The following is a 17319-nucleotide window of genomic DNA, read 5'->3' as shown; positions in this document are numbered from 1 at the left end:
CTGAAATCGAAAAATATGTCCACATGTTTAGAGGAGGTGTCGATAAAATATAATACGGACATGAGGCCATCATGATCATCTCTAGAACAGCAACAAATAGTGTCATATAATTTCTTATGCTAAAGTAACAATTCATTCACAAGGTAAACTATGAATCAGAAACTTCATTGCAAACTAACAAACTATGATCTCAGTCATTGAAGCAATTGCAATTTATCATAACATTGGAAAGAGTCAATTCAAGGGCTTTTTAGCAAGTCCACATACTCAACTATCATTTAGTCTTTCACAATTGCTAACACTCACGCGGTACTTATGGGTTCAAAGCCTCAGTCAGACACAGAGAAAGATAGGGGCTTATAGTTTTTCCTCCCAACCTTTTACCTCAAGGGTAATGTCAACAATAATACTTTATTATAACCTACATCTGAGTGGATATATATATATCTGGATCCTTCTCCAACATATAGTGCTAGCCAAAAGAAAAAGTGTAAAAAGGAAAGGTGAAGATCACCATGACTCTTGTATAAGGGTAGAAGATAAAAGTAAAAGATAGACCCTTCGTAGAGGGAAACAGAGGTTGTCACACGCTTTTATGGTTGGATGCACAAAATCTTAATGCAAAAGGACGTCACTTTATATTGCCGCTTGTGATAAAGAACTTTATTATGCAATCCGTCGCTTTTATTTCTTCCATATCACAAGTTCTTATAAAGCTTATTTTCTTCACACTAATAGATCATACATATTTAGAGAGCATATTTTATTGCTTGCACCGATGACAACTTACTTGAAGGATCTTACTCAATCCATAGGTAGGTATGGTGGACTCTCATGGCAAAACTGGTTTAAGGGATATTTGGATGCACAAGTAGTATCTCTACTTGGTGCAAAGGATTTGGCTAGCATAAGAGGGAAAGGCAAGCAACATGTTGGAGGATCAAAGACATTATAACTTCTATTCCGATATAAGAGAACCCATTATGTTGTCTCCTTGTCCAACATCAACTTTTTAGCATGTCATATTTTAATGAGTGCTCACAATTACAAAAGATTTCCAAGATAGTATTTATATGTGAAACCTCTCTTTCTTTATTACTTCCTATTAATTGCAACAATGACCAAAACTATGTTTGTCAAATCTCAACAACTTTTATTCATCATACTCTTTATATGTGAAGTCATTACTCTCTATAAGATCATTATACGATCTTTTTATTTCTTTTTATTCTTTCTTTTATTTATTCCCTCAAGATCATAGCAAGAAAGCAAAGCCCTCAACTCAAAACTACTCTCTATTATATAACTCATGGACTCGATTACATAGATATAACTCAAATCAAAGCTAGATCGTACTAAAACTTTATTCTACTAGATCAAGATATAACCAAAAGGATCGAACTAAGAAAAACGATAAAGGTAAAGGTGTGATGGTGATACGATACTGGGACACCTCCCCCAAGCTTGGCAGTTGCCAAGGGGAGTGCCCATACCCATGTATTTAGATCTCTTTCTTTGGAGGTGGTGATGATGGAGTGGTCGATGATGTAGTGCCACACTTCAAACGCAGGAGATACTCCAATCTACGAATGATGCTCTGGAGGGAGATGATATGCTCTTGCAACAGAATATTTTCACGGGTGAGATATTTATTTTGCACACGAACTATCTCAATGATCTTAAAAGCTTCAATTTCAATAGGGGTAAGATAGTCGTAGCATGGTTGAAGGATGTCTTCTTCTGCTGCTGCTGCTGCCTGAACTTGATCTACCACGACTTTCTTGATCTCATCACCCTTGTTGGTTTCCCCAAGTTTTTCTTTCTTCATATCTATCTTCATTAGCCATGCATCGTCGTCCCCATTGTTGGAGGAGGGGGAAGACATGATGCCTGGCCTTGAAAACTCTAGAAGAAAACATCCAAAAATGAAAACTGGGGATTTTGCCATGGTACGGTGGTCAAAACCTTCAGGAGATTATATAATGATTTTTTACCGACCAAAAGAAGTATTGTGCAAGAAAATGGAGTCTGGAGGGCACACGAGGTGGCCACAAGGCAGGGGGCGTGCCCAGGGGGTAGGGCGCGCCCTCCACCCTTGTGGTCTCCTCGTGCATCTTTCGGACTACTTTTAATTTTCCTTTTTTTAATATTCCAAAACGGAGAAAAATTGCCATTAGAACAGTTTTGGAGTTAGTTTACTTACCGTACCACATACCTATTCCTTTTCGGAGTCTGAAACATTTTGAAAAGTGTCCCTTATGTACTCCTCCGGTGTTACGGTATTAATAATATTCGTCTCAACATTTATGGGAGTACCTGAAATATAATGTTTGATTCTTTGATCGTTTACCACCTTCGGGTTAGTGCCTTCAGCATTGTTGATCTTAATGGCACCGGAACGATAGACCTCCTCGATAATGTAAGGACCTTCCCATTTAGAGAGAAGCTTTCCGGCAAAAAATCTTAAACGAGAGTTGTATAGCAAAACATGATCACCTACGTTAAACTAACACTTTTGTATCCTTTTGTCATGCCATCTTTTAACTTTTTCTTTAAACAACTTGGCATTCTCATAGGCTTGGGTTCTCCATTCATCAAGTGAGCTAATATCAAATAATCTCTTTACACCGGCAAGTTTGAAATCATAATTGAGCTCTTTAATAGCCCAATAAGCCTTATGTTCTAGTTCAAGAGGCAAGTGACATGCTTTTCCATAAACCATTTTATACGGAGACATACCCATAGGGTTTTTATAAGCAGTTCTGTAAGCCCATAATGCATCATCAAGTTTCTGCCAATTCTTTCTAGATCTATTAATAGTCTTTTGCAAAATCAATTTAATCTCTCTATTGCTCAATTATACTTGGCCACTAGACTAAGGATGATATGGAGATGCAATTCTATGGTTAACATCATATTTAGCAAGCATTCTACGGAAAGATCCATGAATAAAATGTGAACCACCATCAGTCATTAAATATCTAGGGACTCCAAACCTCGGAAAAATAACTTCTTTAAGCATCTTAATAGAAGTGTTATGATCAGCACTACTAGTTGGAATAGATTCTACCCTCTACTAGTTGGAATAGCTTCTACCCACTTAGTAACGTAATCAACAACAACTAAAATATGTGTGTACCCATTAGAGGAAGGAAAAGGTCCCATATAATCAAAGACCCAAACATCAAATGGTTCAATAACAAGTGAATAATTCATAGGCATTTCCTAACGTCTACTAATATTGCCAATTCTCTGACATTCATCACAAGACAAGACAAACTTACGGGCATCCTTGAAGAGAGTAGGCCAATAAAACCCAGATTGCAATACCTTGTGTACAGTTCTATCTCCAGCATGGTGTCCTCCGTAAGCTTCGGAGTGGCACTTGCGTAGGATCTGTTCATGTTCATGCTCAGGTACACAACGTCTAATAACACCATCTACTCCTTCTTTATAAAGGTGTAGGTCATCCCAAAAGTAATGTCTTAAATCATAGAAAAACTTTTTCTTTTGCTGGTATGTGAAACTAGGTGGTATAAATTCAGCAACAATGTAATTAGCATAATCAGCATACCATGGAGTATTATGAGAAGCATTTATGACAGCTAATTGTTCATCAGGAAAACTATCATCAATAGGCAGTGGGTCATCAAGAACATTTTCTAACCTAGACAAGTTGTCTGCAACGGGGTTCTCAGCTCCCTTTCTATCAATAATATGCAAATCAAGTTCTTGCAACAAGAGAACCCATCTAATAAGTCTAGGTTTAGCATCTTTCTTTTCCATAAGGTATTTAATAGCAGCATGATCAGTGTGAACAGTTACTTTGGAATCAACAATATAAGATCTGAACTTATCACAAGCAAAAACAACTGCTAAAAATTCTTTTTTAGTATTAGCATAATTTCTCTAGGCACTGTCTAGAGTTTTACTAGCATAATGAATAACATTCAATTTCTTATCAACCCTTTGTCCTAGAACAGCACCAACAGCATAATCACTAGCATCACACATAATTTCAAAGGGTAAATTCCAATCGGGTGGTTGAACTATAGGTGCAGAAATCAAGGCTTTCTTAAGTATTTCAAATGCTTCTAGACAATCATCATCGAAAACAAAAGTAACATCTTTTTGCAAGAGATTAGTGATAGGCCTAGAAATTTTAGATAAGTCTTTAATAAACCTCCTATAGAAACCAGCATGACCAAGGAAACTTCTTATACCTTTGATATCTTTAGGACACAACATCTTTTCAATAGCATCTACTTTAGCTTTATCAACTTCAATACCTCTTTCAGAAATTTTATGCCCCAAGACAATACCTTCATTAACCATAAAGTGGCACTTCTCCCAATTCAAGACAAGATTAGTTTCTTCACATCTCTGCAAAACTCGATCAAGGTTGCTTAAGCAATCATCAAAAGAAGTTCCGTAAACGGAGAAATCATCCATGAAAACCTCAACAATCTTTTCGCAAAAATCAGAGAATATAGCAGTCATACATCTTTGAAAGGTAGCAGGTGCATTGCATAAACCAAAAGGCATACGTCTATAAGCAAAGGTACCGAAAGGGCAAGTAAAAGTGGTTTTTTCTTGCCTATTTCGAAACAGGTATTTGAGAGAAACCAGAATAACCATCTAGAAAGCAAAAATGTCTATGTTTGGATAGTCTTTCTAGCATTTGATTAATAAAAGGTAGAGGGTAGTGATCTTTTCTAGTAGCTTTGTTTAATTTGCGAAAATCAATTACCATTCTATAACCTGTAACAACTCTTTGTGGGATCAATTCATTCTTATCATTAGGAACAACTGGAATACCTCCCTTCTTAGGGACACAATGAACAGGACTTACCCATCTAATATCAGCAATAGGATAAATTATACCTGCCTCCAAAAGTTTTAGTATTTCATTTCTTACCACTTCCTTTATCTTAGGATTTAACCGTCGTTGGTGATCAAAACTGTTTTAGCATCCGGCTCCATATTAATTTTGTGCTGACATAGAGTAGGACTAATGCCCTTAAGATCATCAAGAGTATATCCAATAGTAGCACAGTGATTCTTTAGAGTTTTCAATAATTTCTTTTCTTCATGCTTTGAAAGGTTAGCACTAATAATAACATGATATATCTTCTTTTCATCACGATAAGCATATTTCAAGGTATCAGGTAATTGTTTAAGCTCAAACACGGGATCTGCTATTTCTTGAGCTTGCGTTGGTTTTTCCCTTGAAGAGGAAAGGGTGATGCAGCTAGAGTAAGTATTTCCCTCAGTTTTGAGAACCAAGGTATCAATCCAGTAGAAGACAACGCACAAGTCACTGAATACCTGCACAAACAAACACCAACTTGCACCCAACGCGATAAAGGGGTTGTCAATCCCTTCACGGTTATTTGCAAAGTGAGATTTGATAGAGATGGATAAACGGTAAAGTAATATTTTTGGTTTATGGAACGGAAAATAAAAGATTGCAAAATAAGTAGACCGGAAACCAAAATTGTAGATCGGAAACTTATATGATGGAAAGTAGACCCGGGGGCCATAGGTTTCACTAGAGGCTTCTCTCAAGATAGAAAATATTACGGTGGGTGAACAAATTACTGCCGGGTAATTGATAGAAAAGAGCAAAGTTATGACGATTCTAAGGCAATGATCATGAATATAGGCATCACGTCTGTATCAAGTAGACCGACTCCTGCCTGCATCTACTACTATTACTCCACACATCGACCGACTCCTGCCTGCATCTAGAGTATTAAGTTCATGAAGAACAGAGTAGCGCATTAAGTAAGATGACATGATGTAGAGGAATAAACTCAAGCAATATGATGTAAACCCCATCTTTTTATCCTCGATGGCAACAATACAATATGTGCCTTGCTGCCCCTACTGTCACTAGGAAAGGACACCGCAAGATTGAACCCAAAGCTAAGCACTTCTCCCATTGCAAGAAAAACCAATCTAGTTGGCCAAACCAAATCGATAGTTCGAAGAGACTTGCAAAGATATCAAATCATGCATATCAGAATTCAGAGGAGATTCAAATAATATTCATAGATAAGCTGATCATAAATCCACAATTCATTGGATCTCGGCAAACACACTGCAAAAAGTATTACATCGATTAGATCTCCAATAACATCGAGGAGAACATGGTATTGAGAATCAAAGAGAGAGAGAAGAAGCCATCTAGCTACTAGCTATGGACCCGTACGTCTGTGGTAAACTACTCACGCTTCATCGGAAGGGCAAATGTGTTGATGTAGAAGCCCTCCGTGATCGAATCCCCCTCCGGCAGGACGCCGGAAAAGGCCCCTAGATGGGATCTCATGGCTACAGAAGGTTGCGGTGGTGTAAAAGTGTTTTCGTGGCTCTCATGGTAGGTTTTGGAATATTTGAGAATGTATAGGCAGAAGAAATAGGTCGATGGAGTCACGAGGGGCCCACAAGGGTGGGGGCGCGCCCTACCCCCCTGGGCGCGCCCTTTGTCCTTGTGGCCGCCTCGTGGCTTCCCTGACGTGTACTCCAAGCCCTCTGGATGTCTTCTCGTCCAAGAAAAATCATCGCGAAAGTTTCATTCCGTTTGGACTCCGTTTGATATTCCTTTTCTGCGAAACTCTAAAACAAGGAAAAACAGGAACTGGCATTGGGCTCTAGGTAAATAGGTTAGTCCCAAAAATAATATAAAATAGCATATTAATGCATATAAAACATCCAAAATAGATAATATAATAGCATGAAACAATCAAAAATTATAGATACGTTGGAGACGTATCAGGATCACCCTTGGGTGGAGGAGGATCCCCAAGGATTTCAACATGCAAATTGTGTTTCAAAACAGGCCCTTGATTAAAGAATATTCCATCTAATTCCTTCCATTCATTCATAAACATATCATTTCATGTTCTAGCAAATAATGTTCTAAAGGATCTGTAGGAGGCACGGCAATAGAAGCAAGACCAATGATTTCATCCTTACTAGGCAATTCTTTATCATGGGGTTGTCTATGAAATTTAGAGAAATTAAAATCATGAGACACAACCCCAAAACTTACAGTAACAATTTTTTCTCACATTCTATCCTAGCATTAATAGTATTCAAGCAAGGTCTACCAAATATAATGGGACAAAAATCATCTTGTGGGAACCAAGAACAAGAAAATCAGTAGGGTATTTTATTTTCCCACACAAAGCTTCAACATCTCTAACAATCCCAATTGGTGATATGGTATCTCTATTGGCAAGCTTAATAGTAACATCAATATCTTTATCTCAGTAGGTGCAATACCTTTCGTAATTTCTTGATATGAGGTATAAGGAATTGCAATCACACTAGCACCCACATCACATAAACCATGATAACAATGATCTCCTATTTTAACAGAAACAACGGGCATGCTAACAACGGGTCTATGTTTATCTTTAATATCAGGTTTAGCAATTCTAGCAGCTTCACCACAGAAATAAATAACATGCTTATCAATATTATCGACCAAGATATCTTTAACCATAGCAATACTAGGTTCAAATTTAATTTGTTCAGGGGGTGTAGGTGTTCTAATATTACTCTTACGAACCACAGTTGAAGCTTTAGCATGATCCTTTATTCTAACATGGAAAGGTGGCTTCTCAATATAAGCACTAGGAACAATAGGATCAACATTATAAGTAATAGTTTCTTATTCAACTTTAATAGGTTCTACTACTTTTACTTCAATGGGAGGATGATATTTAAACCACTTCTCCTTAGGGAGATCAACATGAGTAGCAAATGATTCACAAAAGGAAGCTACTATCTCAGAGTCAAGTCCATATTTAGTGCTGAATTCACGAAAAGCATCAGTGTCCATGAAAGATTTAACACAATCAAACGTAAGGTTTATACCTGACTCGTTAACTTTGTCGAGTCCCTAATCTTTAGAGTTTTTAATTTTTCCAATAAATCCCATTTGAATTCAATATCCTTCTACACAAAAGAACCAGTACAAGAAGTATCGAGCATGGATTGATCATTACGAGAAAGCCGAGCATAAAAGTTCTGAATAATAATTTCCCTTGAGAGCTCATGATTGGGGCATGAATATAACATTGACTTAAGCCTCCCCCAAGCTTGAGCGATAATTTCTCCTTCACGAGGCCAAAAATTATAAATACAATTCTGATCACGATGAACCAGATGCATAGGATAAAACCTCTGATGAAATTCCAATTTCAATCAGTTCTAGTTCCATGATCCTATATCATCACATAGCCTATACCATGTCAATGCCTTTCCCTTCAAAGATAAAGGGAAGACCTTCTTATTGACATCATCCTCGGGCAAACCTGCAAGCTTAAATAATCCACACAAACTTCATCCACATAGATTAGGTGCATATCAGGATGTAATGTTCCATCTCCTGCATAAGGATTAGCTAGCAGTTTCTCTATCATACCCGAAGGAATTTCATAATAAATATTTTCAGTAGGTGCAGTAGGTTGAGGAGCAACTCTTTGCTCTTCTGGTCGAGGTAAAGATACCCCGAACAAGCCCCTCAAAGGATTGTTTTCCATAGTGACAAGTGACAGTAAATTTCAGAACACTATATAAATGTTTCCTTACTAAATTCCACTTACCAAAGCCGCTTCACTCCCCAGCAATGGCGCCAGAAAAGACTCTCGATGACCCACAAGTATAGGGGTTCTATTGTAGTCCTTTCGATAAGTAAGAGTGTCAAACCCAACGAGGAGCAGAAGGAAATGACAAGCGGTTTTCAGCAAGGTATTCTCTGCAAGCACTGAAATTATCGGTAACTGATAGTTGTGTGATAAGATAAATCGTAACGGGTAACAAGTAACAAAAGTAACTAAGGTGCAGCAAGGTGGCCCAATCCTTTTTGTAGCAAAGGACAAGCCTGGACAAACTCTTATATAAAGCAAAGCGCTCCCGAGGACACATGAGAATTACTGTCAAGCTAGTTTTCATCATGCTCATATGATTCGCGTTCGTTACTTTGATAATTTGATATGTGGGTGGACCGGCGCTTGGGTGCTGCCCTTCCTTGGACAAGCCTCACACTTATGATTAACCCCTCTCGCAAGCATCCGCAACTATGAAAGAAGAATTAAGATAAATCTAACCATAGCATGAAACATATGGATCCAAATCAACCCCTTACAAAGCAACGCATAAACTAGGGTTTAAGCTTCTGTTACTCTATCAACCCATCATCTACTTATTACTTCCCAATGCCTCCCCCTAGGCCCAAATCATGGTGAAGTGTCATGTAGTCGATGTTCACATAACACCACTAGAGGAAAGACAACATACATCTCATCAAAATATCAAATGAATACCAAATTCACATGATTAATTATAACAAGACTTCTCCCATGTCCTCAGGAACAAACACAATTACTCACAAAGCATATTCATGTTCATAATCAGAGGGGTGTTGAATAGCATTAAGGATCTGAACATATGATCTTCCACCGAACAAACCAACTAGCATCAACTACAAGGAGTAATCAACACTACTAGCAACCCACAGGTACCAATCTGGGGTTTTGAGACAAAGATTGGATACAAGAGATGAACTAGGGTTTGAGAGGAGACGGTGCTGGTGAAGATGTTGATGGAGATTGACCCCCTCTCGATGAGACGATCGTTGGTGGCGATGATGGCTTCGATTTCCCCCTCCCGGAGGGAAGTTTCTCCGGCAGAACAGCTCCGCCGGAGCCCTAGATTGGTTCTGCCCAGGTTCCACCTCGAGACGGCGGCGCTTCGTCCCGAAATCTTCCCTCTGATTTTTTCTAGGTCAAAACACACCATATAGTAGAAGATGGGCATCGGGGGCCTGCCAGGTGGCCCACAAGGTAGGGAGGCGTGCCCAGGGGGTAGGGCGCGCCCCCTACCCTTGTGACTACCTGGTGGGTCCCCTGATGTACTTTCTTCGCCCAATATTTTTTATATACTCAAAAATAATTCTCCGTGAAGTTTCAGGACTTTTGGGGTTGTGCAGAATAGGTCCCTCAGATTTGCTCCTTTTCCAGCCTAGAATTCCAGTTGCCGGCATTCTCCTTCTTCATGTAAACCTTGTAAAATAAGAGAGAAAAGGCATAAGTATTGTGCTAGAATGTGTAATAGTAGCCCATGATGCAATAAATATCAATATAAAAGCATGATACAAAATGGACGTATCAGGCATCCGATTCCATTGGCCTCAGCCAGGCTAAGCAAGATGCCTGGGAACTAGCCAGGCTAATTAAGATGCATATGACCTCCAGGCCATGGACGCCTCCGAGATTCCAGGTTGCGAACCAAACAAGGACCGGGCACATTCCAGGCATGTCTTAGGCCAGGCCAATGTGTCCTAGGACTCCAACCAAACACGCCCTTATTTTGTGACAGAGGGAGTAATATTTATTATTTTCTCTATTAGCATCTTTCACAAGTGATTGGCATTATAAATACCGTGTAGAGCCTATCTTGTCTTACTTCCATTGCTATTCTTAAAAGGAGTTTAGCTTGTTGGTGATGTTGTTGGACGTTGCTTCTTTTAGTTTGGGATGGGTTGCTAGCACGGTGGTGTGTGCGGTTTTGATTTATGTTTTCGAAGGGAATCTTCATGTTTTTTTAGCCGGAATACCATCTATTCCATTGACCTGAACGACCGGCACCATCGCTAGCTATCAAAGCATGAACAAATTTGGGAGCCCCATCCGGCCAAAAGGCGGAGGATGCATGGCCCAAACGAGAACCAAACGCGGCTAGAGTATCAGCTACCTTATTACAGCCCCTGGGGCAATGAGCAATTTCAAAATGAGAGAAATTTAAACTAGCAAAGGTCTTTATCTCTCTGAAGGTGACTCCCATTGTAGCACAGTCATGACCCGTTCCCTTGATCGCTTGCACAAGTGTCGTCGAGTTCATCTCCACAATCACTGAAGATATACCTAGCTATTAAGTAGCGTGTAAACCTTTGAGGCATGCTAATGCTTCAGATTGCAACGGGCTTAGGATGTTTGGTAGGTTCCCAGTGCCTGCAACAACTGCATGGTCGTGTGGTCTCTAATGATGATTCCCCAGCTACCAATCAGATTTTCTAGGGAGGCACTACCATCTACATTTATCTTCAGCACATCCTCCACCGGCTGCTCTCCTTTGATGTATGCACTAGTTCACAATCAACTATATGTTGATGAATTCAGTGGCAAACACTATCCATGGACCGCGGCGGTTTGCTGACATTCGCTTTGTTTTGAGTGTCCCACCAAACCCACAGAAGAATAACACACCGGACTCTGCACTCCTTGTCCTTTGCAAGGATAGCTTGAACCAATTCCCGAGGCGAGGCTAACTGAGTAAGTTCTTGCCTGGCAAGCTCCATGTCCATTCGCTGTCTCACAGCTCTAGCATTTTTTGCACTGGAGGAAGGTATGAGCCCCATCCTCATTCAGCCTTTGACAAACTGGGCAGACAGGTTCCAAATCAACCCCACGCTGCTGGATGCTCCACCGGTGAGGTAGGATGTTATATGCAAGCCTCCATAGAAAATGTTGCATTTTGGGAAGGCATTTAAGCTTCCATATACTCTTCCAGTTAATGCTTTGATCTCTGGAGATTGGTTCACCGATTTGCCGTTCACTCGCCATCAGTTGCATTTGCCGTAGAAATTTGTAACCAGTCTTGACACTGAACACACCCATATCATCATAGTGCCACGCCCAATCATCCTCAAAATCATCATGCAGTGGAAGGGCCAGAACACACTGAGCATCAATTCTCCAGAGCACCTCTTCCACCAATGCAACATCACACTGTCCAGTCACTGGATCAATCAGGTCAGATACGTTTTGTATGAAAGTGTTCCCTCTCGGTGTGATTGGACGGCGACACCCATCTCTAGGGAACCAAGGATCAGACCAAATATTAGTATCCATACCATTGCCAATCCTTCTTATGACCCCCTCCTTAAGGACCTCAACACCCTACATAATACTCCGCCAAGCGTAAGATGCTCCTGACTTGATTTCAGCCTTAAGAACTTCAGTATTTGGGTAGTACTTCGCCTTCAAGACTTGTGCGCACGGCGACACTGGGTTGGAGAGGATCCTCCATGCTTGCTTTGCGAGCATCGCAAGATTGAAAGTATGCAGGTCCTTATACCCAATGCCACCCTCTCCTTTTGGCGATGTCATCACATCCCATCGTAGCCAATGCATCTTATTTTCATTCTTCTATTGTGACCACCAGTGCCGACAAATCATCATATTAATTTCTTCACATAGTCCTTTTGTAAGATCAAAGCAACTCATAGCGAAAATAGGGATTGCCTGTGCGCAAGCTTTTATGAGTACCTCTTTGCCCGCCTTAGAGAGTGCCTTCTCTAGCCAACCTTGTAGCTTCTGCCATTACGGTCTTCTATATATTTGAATGTCGCTATCCTTGAACGCCCAATGATACGTCTCCAACGTATCTATAATTTTTTATTGTTCCATGTTGTTATATTATCATTCTTGGATGTTTTACAATCATTTTATAGCAACTTTATATCATTTTTTGGGACTAACCTATTGACATAGTGCCTAGTGCCAGTTGTTGATTTTTGCTTTTTTTTACTTCGCGGAATATCCCTATCAAACGGAGTCCAAACGCAGCGAAACTTTTGGAGATTTTTTTGGGACTAGAATACAACTTGGGAACCAAGGAAACACCAGAGGGGAGGCCCATGGGGCCCACAAGACACCAGGGCGCGCCAGAGGCCCCTGGCATGCCCTGATGGGTTGTGGGGCCCACAGAGGTTCTCTCCACCGCCTCTTGGCTCCATAAATACCCAAATATTCCAGAAATCCTAGGGGAGTCGACGAAACACAATTCCAGCCGCCGCAAGTTCCCGAACCACGAGATCCAATATAGAGCCCTATTCCGGCACCTTGCCAGAGGGGAACACAATCACGGAGGGGTTCATCATCCTCATTGGTGCTCCTCCGATGATGCGTGAGTAGTTCACCATAGACCTACGGGTCCGTAGGCAGCAGCTAGATGGCTTCTTCTCTCTTTTTTATTCTCAATACAATGTTCTCCTAGTTGTTCTTGGAGATCTATTTGATGTAATGACTTTTTGCGGTGTGTTTGTTGGGATCCGATGAAGTTCGAGTTTATGATCAGATCTATATCCATGAATATTAATTGAGTCTTCTTTGATCTCTTATATGCATGATTATTTATAGCCTCGTATTTCTTCTCCGAAACTTTGGTTTGGTTTGGCCAACTAGATTGATTTTTCTTGCAATGGGAAGAGGTGCTTTGTGATGGGTTCGGTCTTGCGGTGTCCTCACCCAGTGACAAAAGGGGTAGCGAGGCACGTATGTATCGTTGCTATTAAGGAAAAAGATGGGGTCTATTCCTACATGAATAGATCTTGTCTACATCATGTCATCGTTCTTATTGCATTAATCTGTTTCTCCATGAACTTAATACACTAGATGCATGCTGGATAGCGGTCGATATGTGGAGTAACAGTAGTAGATGCAGGCAGGAGTCAGTCTACTAATCTTGGTCGTGATGCCTATATTCATGATCATTGCATTGGATATCGTCATAATTATTTGTTCTTCTATCAATTGCCCAACAGTAATTTGTTTACCCATCGTATGTTGTTTTCTCGAGAGAAGCCACTGTGAAATCTACGGCCCCCGGATCTATCTTTTATCATATTGTTTTCCGATCTATTATTCCAAAAACTCAAAAATATCTTGCTGCACTTTTTCTTTACTTATTTTATTTCGTGTTTTATTCAGATCTATTTATCCAATCTCATACAATTTAATCAATCTTTTTACCGAGGAGGGATTGACAACCCCTCTTACGCGTCGGGTCGCAAGTATTTGTTCTTTGTGTGTCGGTACTGTTTACATAGTGTTGCTTGGTTCTCCTACTGGATTGATAACCTTGGTTTCATAACTGAGAGAAATACTTACGTTGCATCATCCCTTCCTCTTTGGGGAAATACTGATGCAGTCTCAAGCCACGTCACCCAACATGTATAGGAAGTCCTAGATATCGATCAGACCAAGCTTACTTCTAATCTGCAAAGCATTCATAACAGCCACCTTATCATCGCGACTAGTGTTCTTACTAAAGCTCATAGCTGATTTGTTAGTATTGATTATTTGCCCCGAGCACACCTCATAAGCTTTAGCACATGTCGCAGTTGAACTGAATTCTCTACAGAAGCCTTCATGAGAATCGTGGAATCGTACGCGAACAGTAGGTGGTTAATGCTCGGAGCCTCGTGGCACACTGAGACCCCCTGAAGAACCCCTTCTTCTTCCTTCTTATTCAGTACGTTGGAGAAGGCTTCAGCACAAAATAAAAAAAGGTATGGGGAAATTGGGTCTCCCTGCCTCAGCCCCCTCCCATGAGTCACTTCAATAGTCGAGGTGCCATTGAATATGAATCGGTAAGTCACCGTACTAACACAATTCATTATTAACTCAATCCATCTCCTTTCAAAACCCATCTTTTCCATCATTCTTTGCAGAAACTGCCATTCTACCCGTTCATAGGCTTTACTCATGTCTAGTTTCACCCCTGCCACACCTTCTCTTCCAGTCCTCTTGTTCTGCATGTAGTGGGTAATTTCATATGCAAGCAGTATGTTATTAGTGATCAAACGCCCAGGCACAAAAGCACTTTGGTTCAAAGAGATAATATCCGACAGTATTTTCCTTAACCTATTTGCAACGACCTTGGAAACAAGCTTGTAGACTACATTGCATAGGCTAATGGGCCTAAGGTTCTTCATACAATCCGGGTCCTTCACCTAATCACCTTAGGAATCAATACCACATCAGTACCATTCCACCCTTGTGGTATAACCCCTCCATTCAAAACAGCTAGAACCTCCCGAGTTACATGCTCCCGCACAATATGCCAATACCGCTTATAAAAGGCAGTTGGCATGCCATCCGAACCTGGGGCTTTAAGGTCCCCAATCCCATTGGGAGCATACTTCACTTCCTCCACAAAATATGGTTCCGCAAGCATGGCATTCATGTTCGGTGTTACCCGGTGGTGCACATAAGTCATGAGCTCCTCTAGACGATCACCTGCAGACGAGGAAAAAAGGTTACAAAAATAGTTAGTAATCACCACCGCCATCTCCATCTCCTTCTCCACCACGACACCTTGTTTAGTTTTTAACTTCCGTATTTGGTTCCTTCTTTTCCTATCCGAAGCAAATGGTAAAAATCTGTGTTTCTATCTCCTTTTTGTAGCCACGCCACATGAGCTCGTTACTTCCAATACACATCTAGTTGTTCCTCCAGCTTGTCCAGTTTATACCGCAAAACATGCTCTCTCCGCGCCTGATCATCCGATAAAAGTTCCCTTCTGCATTTCTCTAGTTCTCTCTTAGTTCTTACAATTCTTTTCTCCAAATTTCCTAACACATTCTTACTCCAATCCATCAAGTCTTTAGCCACTTCCCTTGTCCTTGCTATGACCTCAGCTCCACCCCCCACAGCAACTCTGTTCCATGCATTTTCCACAATCGTCCCACACTGCTCTTCTCCATCCATCTTGCCTCAAACCGAAAACTTGTATTCCCCCCTCTCATGTTGTTGTTACTATGCATCTCTTTCGTATTTAGGACCACCGGCCTATGCTCAGAATGTCGTGGGTCGTCATTCTTCACATGGAACGCCAGAAAACGCTGACACCAACTCTCCGTGGCCATTGCCCTATCAAGTCGTTCACGGACATACTTTGTACTATCCTGATTACGATTCCTCCACGTATATATATCCCCCATGAATCCCAGGTCATGCAGATTGCCATCCTCCAAGGCCGTTTTGAAGCGATCCATACACACCTGGGGCCGAGCCGCCCCACCATCCTTCTCACATGCTACCAGAATTTCGTTGAAGTCACCCATACAAAGCCATGGTTTGTCACTATGGTGCCTTATAGTACACAGCAACTTCCATGTTTTTTCTTTCTCTTATTCCTTGGGTTCCCCATAGATCCCAATGAACCGCCATTTGAATCCATCCTCTTCCGTAATCTCAACATCAATATGATAATTTGACTTCAATCCCGCACTTACGTTTACTCCGTTCCGCCGGAAAAGAGCAAGCCCTCCACTCTGGCCATCATGGTTTTCACTACCATATTAGTCAAACCCATTTTTCACCTAAACCACTCCAAAGGTCTTTCATCCATCTTTGTTTGCGAGAGAAAGAGAATGTCAGGGTCCACCTTCTTCTGGACATCTAGAAGCCGTTGAACTGTCTGGCCGTTCCCCAACCCCGGCAGTTCCAAGCCACAATCTTCATTGGGATTTGCAGGGTTGTTCCGACAGCCCCGCTGTTGATTTATTTTTCAGATCACCCTTCTCCACTCTCTTAGAGCAACTCCAATAGGCCGACCCAAACGGATGGCGCATCTGTCCGCTTTTTGTCCGTTTGGGTCGGCCGCCCGCCCGGCGTCCGCCCTATTTTACATTTGGGTCGGCAGTGCGCCAAAGACACCGACCCATTTCATGTCCGCACTCAATTTTTAAAAAAGGCTCGCGACCATAGATCATGCCAGCGGCCATGTCTCATGTCGGCACCATGCCAGCTCCGGCATACAATGCCAGCTTCAAAAAATATCACCACAGTTCATGCTAGCGAACTTGCCAGTGCCCGGCACACATGCCAGCACACAAAAAGGAGTGGGACTTGAGTTCGACACGCCATCGCGGCCCCCGTGGTCATGCTAGCACGCCTGCCGGCATACAAAAAAAGGATGGCGCTCGCCACCACGAGATCACTCGTAGGTGAACTTGAGCATGTCGGCACGCATCTTCTCGAACCATGGCCTCTTCCTTGGCGACACGGTGTTGAGATCCACCTTCATGATCTCCACCCCGGTCATCATGCTCGCGAGAGCCACTTTGGCCTTGGTCTTGGCGTTGGCGGCCTCGATCTCTAGCATCTTGGCTTGTTTTTCCACCTCCATCTTGTAACATCCCAAATTTTCAATTTGGAATGTTATACATAGGTCATCCATGCATATCATATTTTATTGCATTTTGTGTTGCAATCCTCAAAACTCTAAGCAACTCAAGGACCCACGGAGAGAGTTGGGGATTTCACGTTTTTCATATTTGAATTTTCTCGAATATCGAAACAAGGATCATTTTGGTTTTAATTATTTTTCTCTCCAAAAATATTTCATACTAAAATAACATGAGAGGAGATAATATGACTTCTCCAAAATAAATGAAATGTTGGAGGAAAAAAATTTAAATCAAATAAACAATTTTATTTGGATTTTATTGCTATTTTATTT

Source organism: Aegilops tauschii, chromosome 1, assembly GCF_002575655.3.
Source record: "Aegilops tauschii subsp. strangulata cultivar AL8/78 chromosome 1, Aet v6.0, whole genome shotgun sequence".
NCBI classification, from domain to species: domain Eukaryota; kingdom Viridiplantae; phylum Streptophyta; class Magnoliopsida; order Poales; family Poaceae; genus Aegilops; species Aegilops tauschii.
Note: the sequence above shows the minus strand (reverse complement) of the source record.